The sequence below is a fragment of the Rhinatrema bivittatum genome, chromosome 5, assembly GCF_901001135.1.
Source record: "Rhinatrema bivittatum chromosome 5, aRhiBiv1.1, whole genome shotgun sequence".
NCBI classification, from domain to species: domain Eukaryota; kingdom Metazoa; phylum Chordata; class Amphibia; order Gymnophiona; family Rhinatrematidae; genus Rhinatrema; species Rhinatrema bivittatum.
Window position 1 is genome coordinate 212,989,626 of NC_042619.1, and position 22,935 is coordinate 213,012,560.

Consider the following 22,935-nt stretch of genomic DNA (forward strand, 5'->3'; position numbering starts at 1 on the left):
AAGTGGGATTTTTTTTTTAAATTTAGACGGTTAGTGTGATATTCAGTGGTAACTGGCTAAATTTGTCCTCCTAAGTGAAGTTGCACAAATAGCTGCCCGAAATCTAACCTTTGTCTGATCAGGTGCAGCTGGATATCCAGATAAAGATACCCCGGTAAAGTTAAACCAGTTAAGCTTTGGCTGCTCAGTAGCTGCTAAACATTGAGACCCTCCCCCCTAGCTTTTAAATCAGGGTACAGCAGACAGAACCGCTGGTGAGCCACACACGATCTTTTATATGCAATGAATAAAATCAGAAACTGCAGATAGATGGGGAATAAAATTCTGCCGATCACAGCGTATCTACAAACCATTTTGATTCCATCTTCAGAATCTTCCTCAAGGTTAAAAACCTTCCCATCTGATTTTCAGGATTTCTTCTCTGAGAAGGCACAGAACTACAATCCATAGTCAGTTCAAGGCAGAAGCACAGGATTTACAAAAGCCTTAAAAAAAAATCAATTAACTTACACACCTTTTGAAGCAGAATCCAGCATGAAGAGTACATTATTTTGCCACCCCTGGCATGTCTGCTGGAAAGAAAATTTTCCATTTTTTTTTTTTTTAAAGCAAGGACATATTTCCTTTCTTCCAGAAATTAATGGGCCAGATCCCAATAGATAATTCATTTCAGAATGGTAATTGTGTTCTAAATTAAGTGCCGTCCTATATTCAAACAGAGGTCAGTCCCTTAAAGTAAAACTGGTTGTCAGGGCCAACTTAATTGCCCTCCGGTACACAGTAAAGAGCCCTCTAATTACAGCACAGAGACTTGTTGATGATCCGTTAAAGGCACTTAAGCTCTGATCTCCATGCTGGAAGAGGTGTTCAATCACACCTAATGGAGATTAGGCACGTGCAGCTTAAGGCACTAGAAGCTTAGAAATATCAATACCACTTACAAGAAATCTAGAGGAATGCTAGCCTGAGGCCCTCCTAGCAGAATACATTGTTTTGGATATAAAATGTAAAGTGTACACACTCCTGTAAGGTACTAACATTTTATTAAGCTGTTAAACCAGCCTGACCCAAGCTTAAGGAATTTACCACAACTGAACATTCTAGAGAATAAAACTAGGCTGCTTGCTTACCCTGTGGCTTCCTGGCGACTTTGGGTGGTGCGGGACGGGATATTGTCTTATGGCTGTCTACTGGGGGAAAGATGAGAATCCCGCACATCCCTAAACGAACCCTAAGGTCCAAGAACATCCTCTGGGAAGGCTTCTCTTCCTGCTCATGATCATTTGTGAACTCTGAATCACTCCATGGGATGGGTGGGAGAGATGGCCTTGTGGGCTGTGGCTAATTTAACTTAATTTAACTTGGGTTTCACATTCCACAATTTCCTGGTTAAAAATTCACTCAGTGCAGATCAGAAAATGCCCCCATGGAACAAATCAACTCATTCTTACCCATAACTTGAGCAAAAAGCCCCCATTAAAATATCATATACGGATGCGCATTCGGATGATCCAAATATGAAATTTGATCCAACCGAGTCCATTTTTTTGTTCACTTCAGGAAATGTGATCGAAATGGGCTCAGTCCCCTGAAAAATCCAAATCCTTCTTGGCTCATTCGCTTCAGTCCCATTAAAGCCAGACACAGTGGAGCTAATTGGAGATGGGACAAGGAAAGGGCAGAACCAACCATGTTTCAGAACTTTTTCATCCAGCCTATTCCAGCTGGCAGCTGCATGGATTGATGTCATCATTTATTTATTTATTTGTTTATTTATTTATTAGGAGAACGTGCAATTAAGAGCGATTTTAGCAGCCAGTAACTATTTTGTTCTCAGTCATTCCCCTGTTGGAGCTCAAAAACAGAAGTCATAGATTTTGAAGCTTCTTGCTCCAAAGTTCTAGAGTTAAAGAAAAGATCGCTATAAAGGGCTATTTGCTAACAGATATCACTATTTGTTTGCAAATAGTGATCACTATTAGCAAATAATGCACACTATTTGTAAACAAAAAAAGATGCTTCCATTCCTCTCATGGCCCCTGCATCCCTTGTAGTCCTAGCTTACCCCTTCTGAAGGGGTCTCCAAAGTAGCAAGAGGCAAAAGCTATCCCAGTTGCTCCTGACCCACTGGCTACAGTTCTAAAATGGTACTGGCCGACTCTGAGACTGGTGCCATTTTGTTTTATGGACATATTATAGCCACGTGCTTTACAGCCATAAAACAAATTAGCATCAGAATCAGGGCTGGCTGACGCCAATATGGAATTGGGAGCTGGCAGGGCAGAAGTGACTGAGGATCGCTCCTGCCCCTTTTTCCTTTGGAGACTCTGATGGAGGGAGTAAGTATGGGTGGTGTGGGTCAGGGAGACAAGGGTGAGGGGCATTTCTATTTCTTTTTTTTTTTTTTTTTTAATTTAATGTTCATAACAGTTCAGGAAATGAACCAAACCAAAATACATTTTAAACAAACCAAAATCGAAAGAAAAAAATCCCAGCAACGAAAAAATGAACCAAAATGAAAAATGTTTCCTGTGCACATTCCATTATATACAGCATCATCTAAGCAGACAAATAGCCACAGCTAATATGAACCCCTTACCGCAGCACAGCCAGCATGAAAGCTCAAATCTCATAGCCTAACTCCTTTCTGCAGCACAAGCCCACGCTCACACCTCAAATTACTTAATGTTCCCTCCCTTCAATAGACAGTAAAGTAGCCTCCCAATTTAAACATCAATATAATCTGGTTTCATTACGACTGCCACGTACGCCATCACATTATAGATAATATCATCTGGCAGAAATGTAAGATCCACCACCTTTACAGGATGTCATCGTGCCTATTTCAGCTGGCACAGAAGATATTTATTTAATTATTTAGATTTATCCCAGGCCTTTTCATTGGTAGCTCAAGGCAAGTTACATTCAGGTACAAGGAGGTATTTGCCCTTCCCCAGAGGGCTTACAGTCTAAGGGGGTCATTTACTAAGCAAATATCGAGGGCACTCGGCTCCATGGCTTAGGAAACTACACGGTATGTTCCCTGGCAATAAAAAATAAAAAAGTGGCATAAGCCCCTCTCCCCCTCCCTTATCATCCCCACCCCTTTGGTAAAAAAGCCCCCCCCCCCCCAAGACTCAGGACCCCCTAAGCACCCCCCATCCTGTCATACCTTGAAAAAGCTGGTGGCCTAGTGGGGCCCAGAGAGCCCCCTAGCATCTGGGACCTGCACCTTCCTTTAAAATGGCACTGACTAGCCACATTGCAGTTTTTGCTCCTATCACATGATGGGGCCACCACTAGGCGGCCAGGTTTCTCATGGTATGACCAGGTTGGGAGTTGGGGGTAGGCAAAGGATGGAAAGTTCCTGAGATCAGCAGGGTCTTTTTTTTCCAAAGGGGCAGGGTGGGAAGAGAGGAGGAAGGGCATGTGCTGTATTTAATTTTGTGTAAATTTTCTTTTATCAGGCACTGAGGCCACCCCTAGGAGTGGCAGTGGGGGGAGGGAAGGGAGCAGGAGTCTTACAAGATCTCCTGGGAGGGTTTCACACATAGAGGGGGTTTGTTTGGGGCATTCTGGCCCTTTAACTTCCAACCCTGTTAGGATCGGGACCCACATTGGCGTCCCAATGCTTCTGGGGAAATTTAGGTACAACTCCTGAGTTGTAGCTAACTTTTAGTAAAATAACACAGCTTGAGATTCTTCAGGCAAGCTGTGTTATTTTATTTATATTAAATTGCTTGGTAATAACCCTTCCAAAAGAAATTATACTTTCTATTCCAAAGCACACGGCTCATATTCCAGGATAGATAAACCTGAGATACAGCATAGTAATGTAATGTAATGATGGCAGAAAAACACTAAATGGTCCATCTAGTCTACCCAGCAATTTGCCTATGATCGTAACTGCTGCTCCTTCCAGATTTCCTTCATGCTTTCTGTTAAGGGTAATAACTGCCTCTCCCTGCAGGTTACCCCCATGCTTCCTGTTAAGGGTAGTAAATGCCGCTCTGTGCAGATTTTCCCCATGCAGAAATGTTATACTATCCCTTTCTTTAAGTCTTTAGGGATCTGCAATGTTTGTCCCATGCTCTTTTGAATTCATTAGCTGTTTTCTTCTTCACCACTTCTTGTGGGAGGGCATTCCAGGCATCCACCACCCTCTCTGTGAAGAAATATTTCCTAATGTTGGTTCTTAGTCATCCCCCCTGGAGTTTCATATCATGACACCTAGTTCTATTGTTTCCTTTCCAGAGGAAAAGGTTTGAAGTTTGTGCATCGTTGATACCTGTTAGGTATCTGAAGGTCTGTATCAAATCTCCCCTGCACCCCTCTCCTCCAGGGTATACATATTTAGATCCTTCAGCCTCTCCTCATAGGTTTTCTGAAACAGACCCCACACCATTTTGGTCACTTTCTTCTGCACAGTTTCCGTCCTGTCTCTATCCTTTTTGAGATATGGTCTCCAGAACTGAACACAGTACTCCAGATCACCAAGGATCTGTACAGGGGCATTATCACTTCCTTTTTCCTGCTAGTTATACCTCTTTCTATGCAGGCCAGCATCTTTCTGACTTTAGCTACCGCCTTGTCACATTGCTTTGCAACATTCAGATCGCCAGACACAATCACCCCAAGGTCCCTCTTCTTGTCTGTGCACGATAGTTTTCACTACCCATCACATACAGCTCTTTTGGATTTCCACATCCCAGGTATATGACTCTACAATTCTTGGCATTGAATCACAGCTTCCATATCTTTGACCACTCTTCAGTTTTTCTTAAATCACTTTTCATTCTCTCTACTCCTTCAGGTGTGGCCACTCTGTTGGAGATCTTAGTATCATCCACAAAAAGACAAACGTTTTCTTCTAACCTCTCCGTAATGTCACTCACAAAGATATTGAATAGAACCGGTCCCAAAAACGATCCTTGAGGCACTCCACTTAACACCATTCTCTCATCAGAGTGGGTTCCATTTATCATTAACATTGTTTCCTGTTAGTCAACCAGTTAGTAATCCATTCCATCACCTTGGTGCCCACACCCAAGCTCATTGTATTCAAAAGCCTCCTATGTGGGACCATATCAAACGCTTTGCTGAAATCCAAGTAAATTACATCAATCTCTCTTCCTTGATCCAGTTCTCTCATCACCCAATCAAAAAAGTCAATCATATTTGTCAGGCAGGACCTTCCTCTGGTGAAACCATGCTGAAACCCACCAGATTTTAAATAGTTCACTATTTTTTCCTTCAGCAGAGTCTCCATTATGTTTCCCACCACCAAGGTGAGGTTAATTGGCCTGTAGTTTCCAGCTTCCTCTCTGCTACCACTCTTATGAGGCAGGACCACCACAGCTCTTCTCAAAGCACATGGCACCAGTCCCGTTTCCAGGGATCTATAGAACAGGTCTTTCAATAGACCCGCCAGCACATCTCTGAGCTCCCTCAGTATCCTGGGATGTACCTCATCCAGCCCCATGGCCTTGTCCACTCAGATTTCCTAGCTCTTGCCATATATTCTCTTCTGTAAAGGAGATTGCAGCTACTCCACTCCCATCCACAGTCTTGTCATATGGCAAGACCCTTCTCCAGGGTCTTCTTTAGTGAACACCGAACTAAAGTATTGGTTTAATATTTCTGCCATTTCTTCATCATTCTCCATACATTGTTCCTCATCACCTTTCAATTTCACTATATCATTTCAGTCCTTCCTTCTTTCTCTGATGTATCTGAAAAATGTTTTGTCATCTTGCTTTACCTCTTTGGCAATCCTTTCTTCCACTTGATCTGTTGCTTTCCTGATTTCTTTCTTCACCTCCCTCAATTTCGCCAGGTATTCTTCCCTCTTTTTTGGATCCTTTATACCTCCTAAGTGCTGTTTTTTTTGCCTTTATTTTTTCAGCCACCTCCTTTGAGAACCAGATCGGTTTCTTTCTCTTTTTACTTTTGTTTACTTTTCCAACATATAGATTTGTTGTCTTTGTAATAGCTTCTTTTAATTTGGCCCACTGTTGTTCCACCTCATCCACTGTTTCCCAGTCTTCTATTTCTTCCTGTAGGAACATCTCCATTTCAAAAAAGTCCGTGTTTCTGAAATTCAAAACTCGGGTCTTTGTGCGACTTTCTCATATCTTATTTTCAATATCAAACCATATCGTTTCATGATCACAGGTGCTCAGATGAGCACCTACTTGAACATTAGAAATATTATCCCCATTTGTGAGCACCAGGTCGAGTATCACACCCTCCATCGTGGGTTCCATTACCATTTGTTTGATCACAGCGTCTACTTTTTGCAGATTCTGCAGAAGGGATACTTCAATCTACATCTGGCAGATTAAAATCTCCAATGAGCAACACTTCTCCCTTCCTTCCCACCTTTTGGATGTCTTCAATCAGATCTCTGTCCAGCTCTTCAATCTGAATTGGAGGCCTGTAGACCACACAGATGTAAATGGAAGCACCATCTTTTTTGTTTTTTAGGACAGCCAATGATGCTTCTTCCCTACCCCATGTCCCTTGCATTTCAATTATGTTAGTGTTCCAGCAGTATATGTATACCCAATTAGTAGAATGACAGCCTTACCTGGATCAGCCAAGAAGACAGCAACCCTGCACCCAGTAATGGACAGTCCCGGTCACCAGGATGGACAACAAACAAGATAGATCCAAAGACAGTTTGAACCCACCAGGGCCGGCGGCAAGCCGGGCAATTCAGAGACAGGCCGAGTTCAAGGGCAGGCAGCAGGCAAGGCAAATTCAGAGACAGTCTAGGTTCAGGGCAGGCAGCAGGCAAGGCAAATCCAGAGACAGTCTGAGTTCAGGGCAGGCGGCAGGCAAGGCAAGTACAGGGGCAATCCGAGTTCAGGGCAGACTGCAGGCAAGGCAAGTCCAGAGGCAATCCATGTTCAGGGCAGACAGCAGGCAAGGTACATCCAGGAACAGACTGGGTCCAAAAGAGAAAGCAACAATCACCAAACGAAGCACCAGCACAAGCAAGCCTGTAGCCGAGGCAAAGGCTTATCTAAAGCTGACTGCTTAAGTATTGGTTTTTTCCCCGAGCTAGACGCAGAGAGTACTGGGAGGAATGCTGACGTAAGGGACAGGGCCCAGTTGCATTGGCCTGTGTGGTGCGCCGCGATGCGCGGCCCTGCCAGATGCGGCCCCGATCCTGTTGGATGATCGAGGACAAGACGGAGGATCGGGTTCTTCTTCTAACAAATTAGTTGAATATTGCTTTTGACATAAAGTGCAGTTCCTCCTCCTTTTCTATCCTCTCTATCCTTCCTTAATAAATTATAGCCCGGGATAGCCGTATTCCAATCATGAGACTCTGTGAACCATATCTCTAACAGCAACGATGTCCAAGTCTCTTTCCATAATTAGAGCTTTCAGGTCTGGGATTTTGTTGCCCAGACGTTGAGCATTTGTGCTCTGTTAGAGACCTTGCTAAGGAGTTAACAATCTGTTAGAGACCTTGCTAGGGAGTTAGCAATCTGTTAGTGTTCACCCCGCCAGGAGGGTGGAATGAATGGTCTGGTAGCGGTCAGCTCCTCCCAAAGGGAGGAGATAGCAATCTGATAGGCTTGGCTCCTGTAGGAGGAGGAGTTCAGCAATCGGTTAGTGCTCTGCTCCGCCAGAGTGGAGAAGTAGCAAACTGTATGCTTTGGTCCTGTAGAAAGATGAGCCAGTAACCTGTATGATCCCCACAGGGAGTTAGCTATCTGATATGGATCAGCTTCCACAAGAGAGGAGTAATGGTCTGATGTGGTTGGCTCCCACAGAGTGGTAGATGATAATACCGCTCTATTAGTGTAAGGAGTAACACTTAGTAGAAATAGTGAATCCCTGAGCCGATGGCAGATGACAGCGCCCTCAAATAGAGATCCTGAGAGGGACCACCGGCTAGGCTGGAGTATTGAGACAAACACAGACAGTTCTTTATTAGACTGGAAGTAGAACCACCAGAGGTGGCAGTAGTGAGCTGAAGTGCCCGGCAGAGCTGAAGTCCCTCTGATACTGGAACTACGATCTCTGAGTTGCTGAGCTGTAAGGAGAGACTATAGGTAGTGAGTAGATGGGGTATGCAGGACATAACTAGTGGTAGATGATACACTCACACTTGTAGATATTTGTAATGTCTTCTTATGCAACAGAGAGTCTTCAGTATTCAGGAACAGGAGCCACAGGCGAGTACTGGTTCCTATAGGCAGTCTGAAATAGAACTCACAATCACTGTGTATGGGATGGCTTCTGGAATAGAAGAGAGGCTAGAAGAGATTTAGGAACATAGGCCCTCGTGGAGCGAGTACCGGTTCCTGTCTGTTAATCTGTAATAGTAATCCATAAGATATAGGTATGTAATATCTTCTGAGGAAGAAGGGAGTTTGAGAAAGGTATTAGGAATATAGGCTCTCGTGGAGCGAGTACGGGTTCCTATATGCAATCTGCAATGGTAACTCACGATCTCCGTACCTGCGATAACGTCTTAGACTGAAGAGAGACTTAGAGATAAGGAACATGGGCCCTCGTGGAGCGAGTACCAGTTCCTGTCTGAAATAGGACTCACTGTGTTCAGGTCTGCGATCACCTCCAGGCAATAGGAGTCTTCTGAGTCTTCGGGAACGTAGGCCCTCGAGGAGCGAGTACCGGATCCCGTTCAGCAATCTGAAATCAAGAAGAGAGAGAGCAGAGCCCCCGAGGAGCGGGTACTCCTGGTAAGTTGGAAAAGGCTGAGCAGTGGAGAAAGGTTTCCCCTTGCTGACTCGGATCATAGTTGCAAGTAGCGTGGACTGCCGAAGCAAGTCCCATTGGAGTTCCTTGCTAACTCGTTTGAGGTTAGCAAACAAAGACCTTTTAAATTGAAAACGTATGATGTCACTATGGGGGGACGCCCCCGAGGTCCGCGCCCTTTCCGGTACATCTCTGGAGCGTGCGCGCCCTTACATCATCAAAAACATGGCGGATCCGTAGCGTCAGGCCAGCCCGGGGATACCAGGAAACAAGTGGCGAGAAGAAGCCGTGGCAGCATCTGTCCGTCAGACCCAAAGGGAGTCGCCATAAGGTAGAGAGGGTGGAACGAGGGCGAGAATAGGCACGAACGCAACATGCTCATAGCTTTCCGTCTTCTCTCCCTCAGTTTGATGCTCTTTTTGGACATTTTATCTGCTCTGTTTTTGTTGGTTTCTTTCCCCACTTCTTGGAGATGTCAGGAGTGATATTCCAATTTCTTTCTGCCATCCCTGTCCAGTAGTTTAAATGTCTTATGGTGTATGATTTACATTTTTCACTTAGGATCCTTTTTCCTACCACTGACAGATGTAAACCATCTTTGACATAGAGCCTTTTACTGTTCCATACATGGCCCCAGCCTCCAATAGAAGTTACCTGAATGCTGTAAAGTGAGTGAGGCTTCCTTGGTGGTTGTTAATTCTTTTTTTGTTGCAGCTAATACAGCTTTAAGTTGAGACAACTCCTTTTTCATTGAAGAGAGTTGTGAGCAAATGGGGAAAACCCAAAGCTTCCAGATCGTTTAGCTCAAGATAAAAGCACCACAGTTGTTACATTGAATATTAGTCATTTTGTTCAATTAATTTGATAGGGAACTCCTTTTATTGAATTAGCAAATTATTTTCTTACCAATTATTGCAATTATCTACCTCAGAAAGACTATATTAGAAGAGCAAGTTCTGGGGTGGTTGGGTAGAAGGGTATGGAGGGAGGATTTTAACAATTGATATTAATACCTGGTGTGGATTCCTCTACCAAATTTGCCACCAGAGCTGATATGTAAATTGAATTTGGAGATTACTGGCCAGGAAGTCCCTGTTGTGGGTGTGGACCCTTGCACCAAGATGGAATTGGTATAACCTGCAGAGTAGAGCCCTGCAGGTTCCCACCGTCGGATGGAGGAGTCATTAGAATCCTGACACATCCAGAAAGGGGAGGTTCCAGGAGTGCGTACCAAAAGTGTTGAGTGATAGCAAGGGACCATCACCTACACGGTGGGTCAGTGGTCAGCATCTATGAAAGGTGAGTCGGAATCACTGAGAGATGTTTGTCAACAAAGAGAGCAAGGAAGAGGTATCGAGAGCTGTGGCTCACCTTAGCTTCAGGACGGGAAACGAGTTTTGCCTCTCCTTTCTATTGGGCGACAAGTTCTCTGTCTCAAGATGTTGGAAGGATTCCAGGAGGCGTCCCATGATCTGAGGAGCTCTGGAATGCATTTATCCTCAGGTCTCAGGGACAGGACAGCTGAAGGCATCAACCAGGTGCTGCCAAACTGTCCAAGTGGGAGAGGAGGATTCTCCAGTCTCTGAGGGGTGTGAAGCGAAATCTTACCCAGTTGTGATTTCCAAATTATCCATAACAACTGAAAAGCAGGTTATTAATACAAACAAAAAACACACTTTGAAATGTCTGTATGCCAATGCCAGAAGTCCAAGAAGTAAGATGGGAGAGTTAGAGTGTATAGCAGTAAATGAGGAGATTGACATAACTGGCATCACAGAGACTTGGTGAAAGGAGGATAACCAATGGAACAGTGCTGTATCAGGGTACAAATTATATCGCAATAATAGGGAGGATCAACTTGGTGGGGGTGTGGCACTTTATGTCTGGGAGGGTATAGAGTCCAACAGGATAAAGATCAAACAAGAGACTAAATGCTCAGTAGAATCTATATGGAAAGAAATCCCATGTGTGTTGGGTAAGAGCATAGTGATAGGAGTATACTACCATCCACCTGGACAAAATGGTCAGACAGATAATGAAATGCTAAGAGAAATCAGGGAAGCTAACCAATTTGGCAGTGCAGTAACAATGGGAGATTTCAATTACCAAGCAGAAAATGGTGGCAGAATGATTGCGAGGGACCCCTACTAAATTTGAGAAGTTTGTCAAAAATATTCTTGAAAAAAAGTATCCGGAGATTTCCAGTAGCAACAGCACCCTGTGAAATACCCTGAGGAACCTTGGGCTGAGTGAGTCAGTTTGAGAAATCCCTAAAGCAGCGGCTCGCAAAACGTGTACATGTCAGACTTGGACTCTTGACTCTGGCACCTGTTCAAAGAATAAGGGAAGTACCATTCTTTGACATTGTAAGAAAAAAGTTTAAACTCTAAAAAATTTTTGCAAAACTAAATTAGTGGACCAATGATTAAAAAGAACCCGTAGCGGTGCAAACACAAGTCTAAGCTTGTTAAACCATGGGTGTTATGAAGACCCAAATTTACATATAAATTGTGATGAAATACTGTCATGAAATGCTTATAGCACCAACAATATAAAGAAAAAATAATAATTTGTGACACAACGTGATTTTTGAAAAGTTACCTTAAATCGTTGTTCCTTCGATAAAAAGACATAGTTATTTTAGATTTCAATTACCCCAATATTGACTGGGTAAATGTAACATCAGGACTTGCTAGAGATATAAAGTTCCTGGATGTAATAAATGACTGCTTCATGAAGCAATTGGTTCAGGAACCAACAAGAGAGGGAGCTAGTTTAGATTTAATTCTTAGTGGAACACAGGATTTCGTGAGAGAGGTAACAGTGGTGAGGGCCACTTGGCAATAGTGATCATAACATGATCCAATTTAAACTAATAACTGGAAGGGGGATAATAAGTAAATCAACAGCTCCAACACTAAACTTTCAAAAGGGAAACTTTAATAAAATGAGGAAAATAGTTAGAAAAAAACTGAAAGGTGCAGCTAAAAAGGTTAAAAGTGTTCAACAGGCATAGACATTGTTTAATAATACAATCCTAGAGGCGCAGTCCAGATGTATTCCATGCATTTAGAAAGGTGGAAGGAAGGCAAAACGATTACCGTCATGTTAAAAGGTGAGGTGAAAGGCTATTTTAGCCAAAAAAAACATCCTTCAAAAATTGGAAGAAGGTTCCATCTGAAGAAAATAGGATAAAACATAAGCATTGTCAAGTTAAGTGTAAAATACTGATAAGATAGGCAAAGAGAGAATTTGAAATGAAGTTGGCATAGAGGCAAAAACTCTTAATAAAAACTTTAAAAAATATTTCCGAAGCACGAAACCTGTGAGGGAGTCGGTTGGACCATTAGATGACCGAGAGGTTGAAGAGGCTCTTAAGGGAGATAAGGCCATTGCAGAAAGACTAAATGAATTCTCTGCTTCCGTGTTTACTAATGAGGATGTTGGAGAGATACCAGTTCCAGAGATGGTTTTCAAGTGTGATGAGTCAGATGAACTAAACCAAATCACTGTGAACCGGGAAGATGTAGTAGGCCAGATTGACAAACTAATGAGTAGCAAATCACCTGGACCGGATGGTATGCATCCTAGGGTACTAAAGGAACTCAAAAATGACATTTCGGATCTATTAGTTAAAATTTGTAACCTATCATTAAAATCATCAATTGAACCTGAAGACTGGAGGGTGGCCAATGTAACCTCAATATTTAAAAAGGGTTCCAGGGGTGATCCGGGTAACTATAGACCAGTGAACCAGACTTCAGTGCTGGGAAAAATAGTGGAAACTATTCTCAAGATCAAAATCGTAGAGCATATAGAAAGACATGGTTTAATGGAACACAGTCAACATGGATTTACCCAAGGGAAGTCTTGCCTAACAAATTTGCTTCATTTTTTTGAAGGGGTTAATAAACATGTGGATAAAGGTGAACCAGTAGATGTAATGTATTTGGATTTTCAGAAGGCGTTTGACAAAGTCCCTCATGAGAGGCTTCTAAGAAAACTAAAAAGTCATGGGATAGGAGGCAATGTCCTTTCGTGGATTACAAACTGGTTAAAAGACAGGAAACAGAGTAGGATTAAATGGTCAATTTTCTCAGTGGAAAAGGGTAAACAGTGAAGTGCCTCAGGGATCTGTACTTGGACCAGTGCTTTTCAATATATATATAAATGGAATACGACGAGTGAGGTTATCAAATTTGCAGATGATACAAAATTATTCAGAGTAGTTAAATCACAAGTGGATTGTGATACATTACAGGAGGACCTTGCAAGACTGGATGATTGGGTATCCAAATGGCAGATGAAATTTAATGTGGACAAGTGCAAGGTGTTGCACATAGGGAAAAATAACCCTTGCTGTAGTTACATGATGTTAGGTTCCATATTAGGAACTACCAGCCAGGAAAAAGATCTAGGCATCATAGTGGATAATACTTTAAAATCGTTGGCTCAGTGTGCTGCAGCAGTCAAAAAAGCAAACAGAATGTTAGGAATTATTAAGAAGGGAATGGTTAATAAAACGGAAAATGTCATAATGCCTCTGTATCGCTCCATGGTGAGACCGCATCTTGAATACTGTGTACAATTCTGGTCGCCGTATCTCAAAAAAGATATAGTTGCGATGGAGAAGGTACAGAGAAGGGCAACCAAAATGATAAATGGGATGGAACAGCTTCCCTATGAGGAAAGGCTGAAGAGGTTAGGGCTGTTCAGCTTGGAGAAAAGACGGCTGAGGGGGGATATGATAGAGGTCTTTAAGATCATGAGAGGTCTTGAATAAGTAGTAGTGAATCAGTTATTTACACTTTCGGATAATAGAAGGACTAGGGGGCATTCCATGAAGTTAGCAAGTAGCACATTTAAGACTAATCGAAGAAAATTCTTTTTCACTCATCGCACAATTAAGCTCTGAAATTTGTTGCTAGAGGATGTGGTTAGTGCAGTTAGTGTAGCTGGGTTCAAAAAAGGTTTGGATAAGTTCTTGGAGAAGTCCATTAACTGCTATTCATCAAGTTTACTTAGGGAATAGCCACTGCTATTAATTGCATCAGTAGCATGGGATCTTCTTAATGTTTGGGTAATTGCCAGGTTCTTGTGGCCTGGTTTAGCCTCTGTTGGAAACAGGATGCTGGGCTTGATGGACCCTTGGTCTGACCCAGCATGGCAATTTCTTATGTTCTTATGTTCTTATGAGCTAGAGGAGAAGTAATAAAAACTGCATTTTCGTGCTAGAGACTGTTTATTTCTGAATGTTCTCTTTTACCCTGCCGAAACTTTATTTTTGGTTTATTTTGGCTTCTATATATTTCTTTTGGAGCTACACCCAGTTGTAAACATTCTGTTTTTGAGCTTGGGGTGGTGTTCACTTTGGGCCTTACAGCTCTGCTGTTCTCCTTGGAATCCAGATCCAGAGTTGAGCCTGATTTTCCTTAACTTCAGCAGTATCTGAAGGGCACCCCTTGCTCTTCTTGGGAATTTAAAATAACCAATGTTTGTTCTTTCAGTGATGGAAGTTTCATACAGGCGCCCAAACTGGACCTCAGCTGCCGAATCAGGGAATACCATCCCACTTAGTTCATCAAATAAATTGGACCCTTCCATCATATTCTAAAGACCAAAACAAGGACATTGAAAATAATTCTCACCTTGAGCGGTAGCCAATGCAGTGAAGTCAGTAGAGGGCTGGCTTTGTCCTTTCCTTGTTTCCTGAAGACTTTCCTGGCTGTGGCATTCTGTATTATTTGGAGCTGGGCCAACGTTTTTGCTGGAATACCCAAGTAAAAGCATTATAATAATAAAAACAGAGACCAAAAGACAGAATTCTATCTGAACCATCCAAAGATTAACCTAGGAAACACACAGTAGTTTCAGCTTAAAGAATGCTCATTGGATTGGCACAAGGATAAAGACCATTTTACCACAAAATAGTTTGTTCCCATTGAACGAAGGTTAGTGGTTACCATCTGTTGACAATTTGCTAGCTTATGCAAAATAAGTGTTGGGATATGCCAAAGCCATGTTGAATCTGACTACAGCCAATTGTCTGGAAATTATTGGGATCACTGTTTTGACATGAACTGAGACAGCAGAAAGTTACCAAGCTAAACAGACCTTGCTCACATCCATGAGGCTCATAATACTCTCACTTTCTGTTTAATAGCCTTGGCGAGAGAAATGAGAGGTGTTCAAATACAGGAGTCCATCATACTGGAGAAAGTCAGAGGAAGTCCAGCAGAGAGCCATGGTCTGCAGTAGAGAGAGAGCCACAGACTATAGAAGCCCAGTAGATTCAAGACCTGTAGAAGAAAATCCAGTAGAAAGTCAGGGTCTATAAAAGAGAGGGGGAGGTCCAACAAACAGTCACAGTCTCTGCATAATACAAGGAATTTAGCAGAGACTTACATCCTAAAAAAGAAAGCCCAGGAGAGAGCTTTAAGGCCTGATTTTAACACACACCCCCCCCCCACATAAAAAACGGGGGTTACACGCACAAGAGCCAGGCCTCTATTAAGGGGCGGGGGCGGTCCAGGGGGCGGGGGCGGTCCAGGGGGCGGGGCAGAGCTGGAGGCTGCCATACAGCTGCCGTTTGCTGCTGTGCCTTGGGATGGCGCGCCAGCAACCTGCTCGCGCACACAACTTACGGCAGGTGCTGGCGTAAGTTCAGAAATAAAGATATCTACTAAGGGGCGGATTTTAAGAGCCCTGCTCGCCTAAATCCGCCCAAAACCGGGCGGATTTAGGCGAGCAGGGCCCTGCGCACCGGGAAGCCTATTTTACATAGGCCTACCGGCGCGCGCAGAGCCCCGGGACTCGCGTAAGTCCCGGGGTTCTCCGAGGGGGGCGTGTCGGGGGGCGGTCCCGGTCGTCGCATCGTTTTCGGGGCGAGTCGGCAGTGTTTTGGGGGTGGGTATGGGGGCGTGGCTACGGCCCGGGGCGGTCCGGGAGCGTGGCCGCGCCCTTCGTACCCGCCCCCAGGTCGCGGCCCGGCGCGCAGGAGGCCCGCTGGCGCGCGGGGATTTACGCCTCCCCGGGAGGCGTAAATCCCCCAACAAAGGTAAGGGGGGGGGTGTAGACAGGGCCGGGCGGGTGGGTTAGGTAGAGGAAGGGAGGGGAAGGTGAGGGGAGGGCGTTAGAGGATTCCCTCCGAGGCCGCTCCGATTTCGGAGCGGCCTTGGAGGGAACGGGGGTAGGCTGCGCGGCTCGGCGCACGCCGGCTATACAAAATCCATAGCCTTGCGCGCGCCGATCCAGGTTTTTAGCAGATACGCGCGGCTCCGCGCGTATCTACTAAAATCCAGCGTACTTTTGTTTGCGCCTGGAGCGCAAACAAAAGTAGGCTATTCGCGCTCCTTTTAAAATCCGCCCCTAAAGGTAGGGCCTTCAAAGGGGTCGGGGAGGAGAGGGGAAGGAAAGTTCCCTCCGAGTCCGCTCCTTAGTTGGAACAGACTGGGAGGGGACTGGCAGAGGCCTGATCTCATTTGCGCGCGTTTGTATTCCACTGGTTCTCTGTAAGTTTTCAGTTTCAACCTTGTTCCAATGTATCCGCCCCTGAGGCGACAGTTCAGTTCGCTGTAAACCGGTGCAATATGTATTCTATACAGGAACATCGGTATATAAAAATGAAAAATAAATAAATAAATAAATAAATAAATAATCTGGCCAAATCTCCCTCCCCCGTGTGTGTCGGCACGGAGTTTATAACATGTGCGCACCGGCACGCACATATTTTAAAATCCCATATCCATGTGTGCGTGCCGGGTAGTGTGCGTACATGGAGGCGCACGCGTAGTTTTTAAAAATCTACCCTTTAGGATGTAGAACAGAAAAGTCTTAGCAAAGAATCAGACTCTGTAGAAGAGAGGTCCCAGCACAGATTTATGATCAAACTTTTCCAGCTAAGATTGCCGGCTAACTTGAAACTTATCTGGGTATATTCAGTGGCTCGGCTGCACCACTGAAAATCCTGGCTAAGTTATCCAGATAAATCTTTTCCGGCTAACTTACTTAGCCAGCTATGTTTCAATATGCACCTCTTAATGTGTACCCTTTAGCATGTACAAATACTGCATCTCATTAGGTTAGTGTGTCCCATGCTATTTTTAGCATATATGCTAAACATTTTAGTGAGGACACGTTAAAAAAAATGTGGGTGCCTTTTAGTGCACCCGATTTAGTGCCGATTTTGGGCAGCCGGCGCGCGCCGAGCCGCGCAGCCTGCCTCCGTTCCCTCCGAGGCCGCTCCGAAATCAGAACGGCCTCGGAGGGAACTTTCTTTCGCCCTCCCCTCACCTTCCCCTCCCTTCCCCTACCTAACCCACCCCCCCGGCCCTATCTAAACCCCCCTATCTTTATCCACGGATTTACGCCTCCCGGAGGGAGACATAAATCCACGCGCACCAGCGGGCTGCTGGCGCGCCGAGACCCGACCCAGGGGCGGTTCTGGAGGGCGTGGCCACGCCCCCGGAACGCCCCGGGCCGAAACCACGCCCCCAGGCCCACCCCCAAAACGCCGTGTCCCGCCCCCAAAACACCACGTCGTTCGTCCCCGCCCCGACACGCCCCCGACACGCCCCCTAAAAAAACCCGGGACTTACACGCGTCCCGGGGCTCTGCGCGCGCCGGCGGCCTATGCAAAATAGGCGCGCCGGCGCACGAGGCCCCTGCTCACGTAAATCCGGGCGGATTTACGCAAGCAGGGCTTTTAAAATCCGCCCGACACTGTATATGTAACTCTTTTTCTCAGGGCACTCCCTGCAGTAAGAAAGGGGCCATTTTCAGAAGCTGCAAAATAGGGAAAAACTGGCTGCAACCCTGGATCAGGAATCTCCAGTAGGGAGGCAGTGAAAGAAGCTGCAAGGCCCAGGAGATCACTAAACAGTCTCTCAATAAAAAAAATCCTCATATAGTGAGCTGTGCTCCAAAGCAAATAGGGACTTTACTGAAGTTCAAAATCAAATAATCCAGTGCAGAATGTAAAAAAAAAATACAAAAATCAGTTCTTCACAAAAAACAATAGTCAGAGAGCCACAGTAGAGAAAAATCACAAGAAGTCAATTTCTCATGCTGCCTGAGTCAAACAGATGGGAATTAGATATCTGATGGTTCTCCAGGCTCCTTGTCTCCCCAGAACCTGGTCCAAACTCAGAACTCCCTTTCTTTCCCAATAGCAGACAATATTTCTCTACCTGGTTGCTAAAGGCAGCCTCATGCACGAGTCTCCCTTCTCAGTGGACTAGGGAAAGTCTCCCTCCAGAAAATCCTGCAGCTGGATCCCTCCAGGCACCCACGCCAACCCTGAAGCACCACAGACCAGGGGAACCTACACACGTCCTCCCAAACGGAGAGGGAGGATATCTCTCCTCCCTTCTCCAAGAGAATGGAAGTTAGGACAGCTCACTTCAACCTAGAATGAAGGCTTAATCAACCTTACCTATATTAAATTTTTACAAATGCCCATGGGCACCGGCAAATCAAACACTGTTGAGGTTGATATTCTGCGCCGGCTGAGTACTGCTGTAGAATATTTGGCCGTGCCGAGCAGCTGCCACAGCTGACTGTTTATCTGGCTAGCTGGATGACTGAGGCACGGGGCCAGGACGCTCCAAGGCAGAGCTAACTTTGCCAGATAAGTGGCACTTTTCATCCTTATGCAGCTTAATTTGCTGGATGAGTCTAGGACAGCTATTCGGCTGACCTGTACTTAGCCGGATAAGCTTACCTATAAGATAGCCAAGTATATTCTGTAGCAGCTAACTTGCTCAGCCAGAGAGTGGCTGAGTATTGGCCTCAGTTTTATTTGTATAACGAGCCCTGGTTTGAGACCATATTTGTTTATTGTTGGTTGAGAGAAACCATGTGACGTTATACAGTTATTTGGATGCACTTTCTTCCACTTTCTGAGTTTGTCTCAGGATCCTAAGTGCAGTCAAGATGAAAATGCAAGATGCCAGTTTTCCCTAAGCAAGGAAGCATAATTTACAGATGGAAATGCATTAATCCCCTGAGGCAGCACCATGTTGATGCTGAGATAAGCGACTTTATCGAATTGTACACAATATTTGGATGTTTAGTCAATGATAGATTCAAAGCCTGGATTGCTATATGTGCACATTTTAAAGTATACCGATGAGAATAGCAACCCTTTTTGTGAAACTGTTGGATATCGTACTTCTATTTGCAAAGAAAAAATGATCCTCATTTTAAAAGGACTGAAATAGCCAAACAGATGTCTCAAAATTGATGATCCACATTTGTATTTTTAAAAATGTACTTTTAATTATAGAACCATCATATGCTGGATCCAGACACTTTAAAAAAATGGGATCTACACTGAGATAAGTAACGGCTCATATTTAATTCTGCTGAATGCGTGCACTTTTTTGAGTGTTTTGTTTGGACACTTAGAAGTTGATTTTAAAAGCAATGTTCGTGCAAAAGTACCCACATTCACACGTATGTGGGACGCACACGAGCATCACGGATTTTAAAAAGCCACACATATGAACCCATGCATGTGTGAGGAATAAGGGGGCGGGGAATGGGCAGAGCATGGCTGTTCCAGGGCAGGGTCAACACTTGCGTTCATAACTCTGGATTTTAAAACCAAAAAATGAAGGACGTGTACACTAGATATCTCCATAACTTTACTGCTGCTCCTGATGAAGAGCAAGTCTGTAGATCTCATGTTTTAGGGCTTATAGAACAAACTGTCTATAGGAGAGATAAGGATGATATTACCAGCAGCAGGGATAAATAAACAGATTCACACTAGGACTCTGCCATACAGTTCTGACAGCAGATGGAGCAGCAAAATAGAATAAATCACTCTCAGAAGTTCAAATGTGATGTTCAAATAAAATAGCCTTTACTGTAACTTAAATAAAACAATCCAAGCCACAATGCCAAAAATAAGAAACACAATAAAAAATATAATAGCAATGAAGATGACTTTTAATTTGTCCAACTTTGGCGTTTCCTCCCTTCTCACTTCTCTTACACCATTATCCATGGAGAAAAACTGCATCCCTTTCAAGGTGGGAAAACTGGAATGGAGTTCCAACATGAAGTCAATCAACAAATAGAAAAAAATCCCCAAGCCCAAAAGCTGCAGGACAACTGTCCCCATGTACAAAAATATCCAACTGCAATTGGCCCAAGTTTTTTACGGGAACATTTTATCATTACATCTTTGAGTCCTTGCATTAAAATGTATCAAAATCTTCTTGCCCTTGCTTCTTCACATCGTTCAAGCAATCAGATCCTTGTTTCATATTCTCACCCTTGTCCCAAGTCCTCAGGGATACCGGATGGGGAGGTGTACGCCCTTCCCTTCAAACTGGTCAAGTCAAAGTCCAAAAAATGATTTTAATCCAAAAGTTCCTTGAATATCAAAATTACCAAAGTGATGAACGGAAGGCCCATCCAGAAAGTACTCAGTACTCTACCTCCTGAGACCCTGTGGAAAGTCCCCAAACTTCTCTCTTCTTCTCATAGATCCTGAGAGGATCTAAAGCTCTCCCCACATTATTTGAAATCCTGGGTGGGAATATCAAAAGTACTAACTCCTCTTGCTTGAGATCCTTGGGTGTCTCTAGCTGCTTTCCAGTGGCTCCTTTAGCCAAACCTAACCCCTTCCTGGGACCCAGGAATGTATCTCAAGCTCCTTTCTCTTCCTTTATTGCCTTCCCTCTAATGTTCTGGGCATGCTACTAGGCAATATATACCCCAGATGCCATATCCCCCAAACTGTGGGGTTATCACATAGGGAGGAATCAAAAATACAAAACCCTGTGAGGAAGTGACATCATCAGGGATGATGGAAGCTTGAAAGAGAGCTCCTCCTGATGCCAAATGAAAATCCCACTCCATCGCTGTGAACTGTTGGTTTGCCAGCCCGAATTCTGGATAGATCGATAGCGGTTATTAAGCAGATGATGACCAGGAAGAAATCAATTAATTTTAAACAGTACTCGTACCGAAAAATGGAAAAAACTCAGGAGCCACAAAAAATCAAAATGGCGGATGCCATCATGGAAGGCGACAACGGACCCGAGTTCGATGAGGAACGGGAAGCTTTACAGAAAGAAGAGGCAATCCCCACCAGAGCGGAATTCCGATCCTGGTTCTGTGAGTTAAGGCTTGATATCAAGAACCATAAACGTGACATTAAGTTGGCCATTAAGGAAGTGAAGGAAGACATGGCAGAAATCGGCCGGCGCCTAGACGAAACAGAAATTCAGATGGAGGTCCGAGCGGAAGAAATTAAAAATATGGAACAAGACATGAAAGGACTACAACATACTTGTGATGACCTGGCTTTAAAATTAGAAGACCTCGAGAACAGGACAAGATGCAATAATTTGCGATTCCGAGGAATACCAGAGTCTAGCAAAACTACAAATTGCACAGATATCATACAACAAATTTGTACGTCATTACTTCAAGAGAGTGGTAATAATTTTGGTGGGGAAGGGAATCCTGTTAAAATCGATAGGGCGCACAGAGCTCTAGGACAGCGGCAACTGAATCAAGCGAGAGACATAATTGTGTGTTTCCACAATTATCAGGAGAAAGAAAGGATTTATAGCAAAGCGAAACAACAATCATCATTACAGTGGAAAGGTAATAATATAGCAATCTTTTCAGATTTAGCGGCCAACACCTTACGCAAGAGACAAGAAATGTGGACTGTTACCATGCTACTGCGGCGGGAAGAGATAAGATATCGCTGGCTGTACCCATTTGGGCTGCAATTCGTTAAACAAGGAACCATCTACAGAATTAAGCTATTGATGATGCAGCGAAAGTCCTGACGGATGCTGGTTACTCGGCCCAGGATGTTAAAAATTCTACTCCGACTCCAGCTTCAAGACGACCGGAGCACCCAAGATGGCAATGAGTGGATCGCAGAGGATGCCGATTGAAATGGAACTCCCCTAGCCTGACAACATCCAAGGATGCCACCTGAGAAGGACTGATTTGAGACTGATATTGCCTTTATTCGACAATTAAGTATTCTGACTGGGGTCAGATACTTTTTGCATTCTTAAAGTTAAAAAGCACCGGGCTGGACTAAAAATATCTGTTGAAATGTTGCCTGGGTTACAAGGTTGACAGCGCTGAAGTTGTAAAGGGTTGCTTTATGTTTTCTATACTGCGGGGATGGCCGGTGGGCATTGGGAGGGATATGAGTTCCTGTCGATTTTCCTCCTATGCTACTTATCAGTCGTCTCTATGGGGATGATTGTTGTGGGGAACAAGGGGGAGGGGGAGGGAAAGGAAGGGAGGGAAGGGAGGTTAGGGAAGCTCTAGATCTATTACTTATTCTTCATTTATGGGTAAGATACACTCAGCTGATTATTTCACCTACACAATTTAATAGCAGGACGCTAGAGAGGGGGCTTTCAAGGAACATATGACAGAAATCTTTGGTATATGGTTAGCTTGGTGCGATTGGTGTCCACAGAGTTCCCTAATATTACTTACTACAAATGACGGATTTTAAAATATTATCCTTGAATGTCAAAGGCCTGAATTCCTTTCATAAACGCAAATTTTTATACAATGAGCTACAACAGCAAAATGTAGCAATAGCATTGATCCAAGAATCTCATCTTACTGCCAGGTATTTGAGATTAATGCGGTCCTCACAATATCCTATACAATATTGGGCAGCGGTAAGGAAAGGCTCCAAATATGCAAGGGTTGGCATCCTCTTTAGAAAGGAGTTTGTATTTGATGAGATCAAATGTGTTAGAGCTGCAGATGGTAGATATATCATAGTGGTAATTTCTATTGGCGGACATAAATTCAGTCTGGCTACAGGTTATGCTCTGAATCAGGGTCAAGGGGAATTCTTTTATGTTCTGGCTGAGGCACTTAAGAATACAGTGGAAGGCCAACTTATCTTAGGGGGGATTTTAACATGACCATCAATCCGTCACTAGATAATTCCTGGGGTTCGGCAGTGGTATCACACAAAGATAGGAAGGCCCTTAAAAACCTGATGACAGATCTTAATATGGTGGATGTATGGCGGATACGATATCCTAAATCCAAAAATTATAGCTATTACTCTCGTCCGTACAACACATACTCACGAATAGATATGATTATGGTTGACAAAGGCTTAATAAATAATATAACTAGAACAGACATAGATCATATCACATGGTCGGACCACAGACCGGTGTGGGC

At 44.1% G+C, this 22,935-nt stretch overlaps 1 long non-coding RNA gene across 1 annotated transcript in view; it reads right to left on the reverse strand.

The window, feature by feature from the left end:
- LOC115092337 overlaps window positions 1-15,027 on the reverse strand; it is a 69,798-nt gene extending 54,771 nt beyond the window's left edge. The window contains exons 1-2 of the long non-coding RNA XR_003856996.1: window positions 14,851-15,027; window positions 14,385-14,503 (exon numbers count right to left, since the gene is read on the reverse strand). This is a non-coding gene — a long non-coding RNA (uncharacterized LOC115092337). The remainder of the gene's footprint in view (window positions 1-14,384; window positions 14,504-14,850) is intronic.
- Window positions 15,028-22,935: the final 7,908 nt, after the last annotated feature.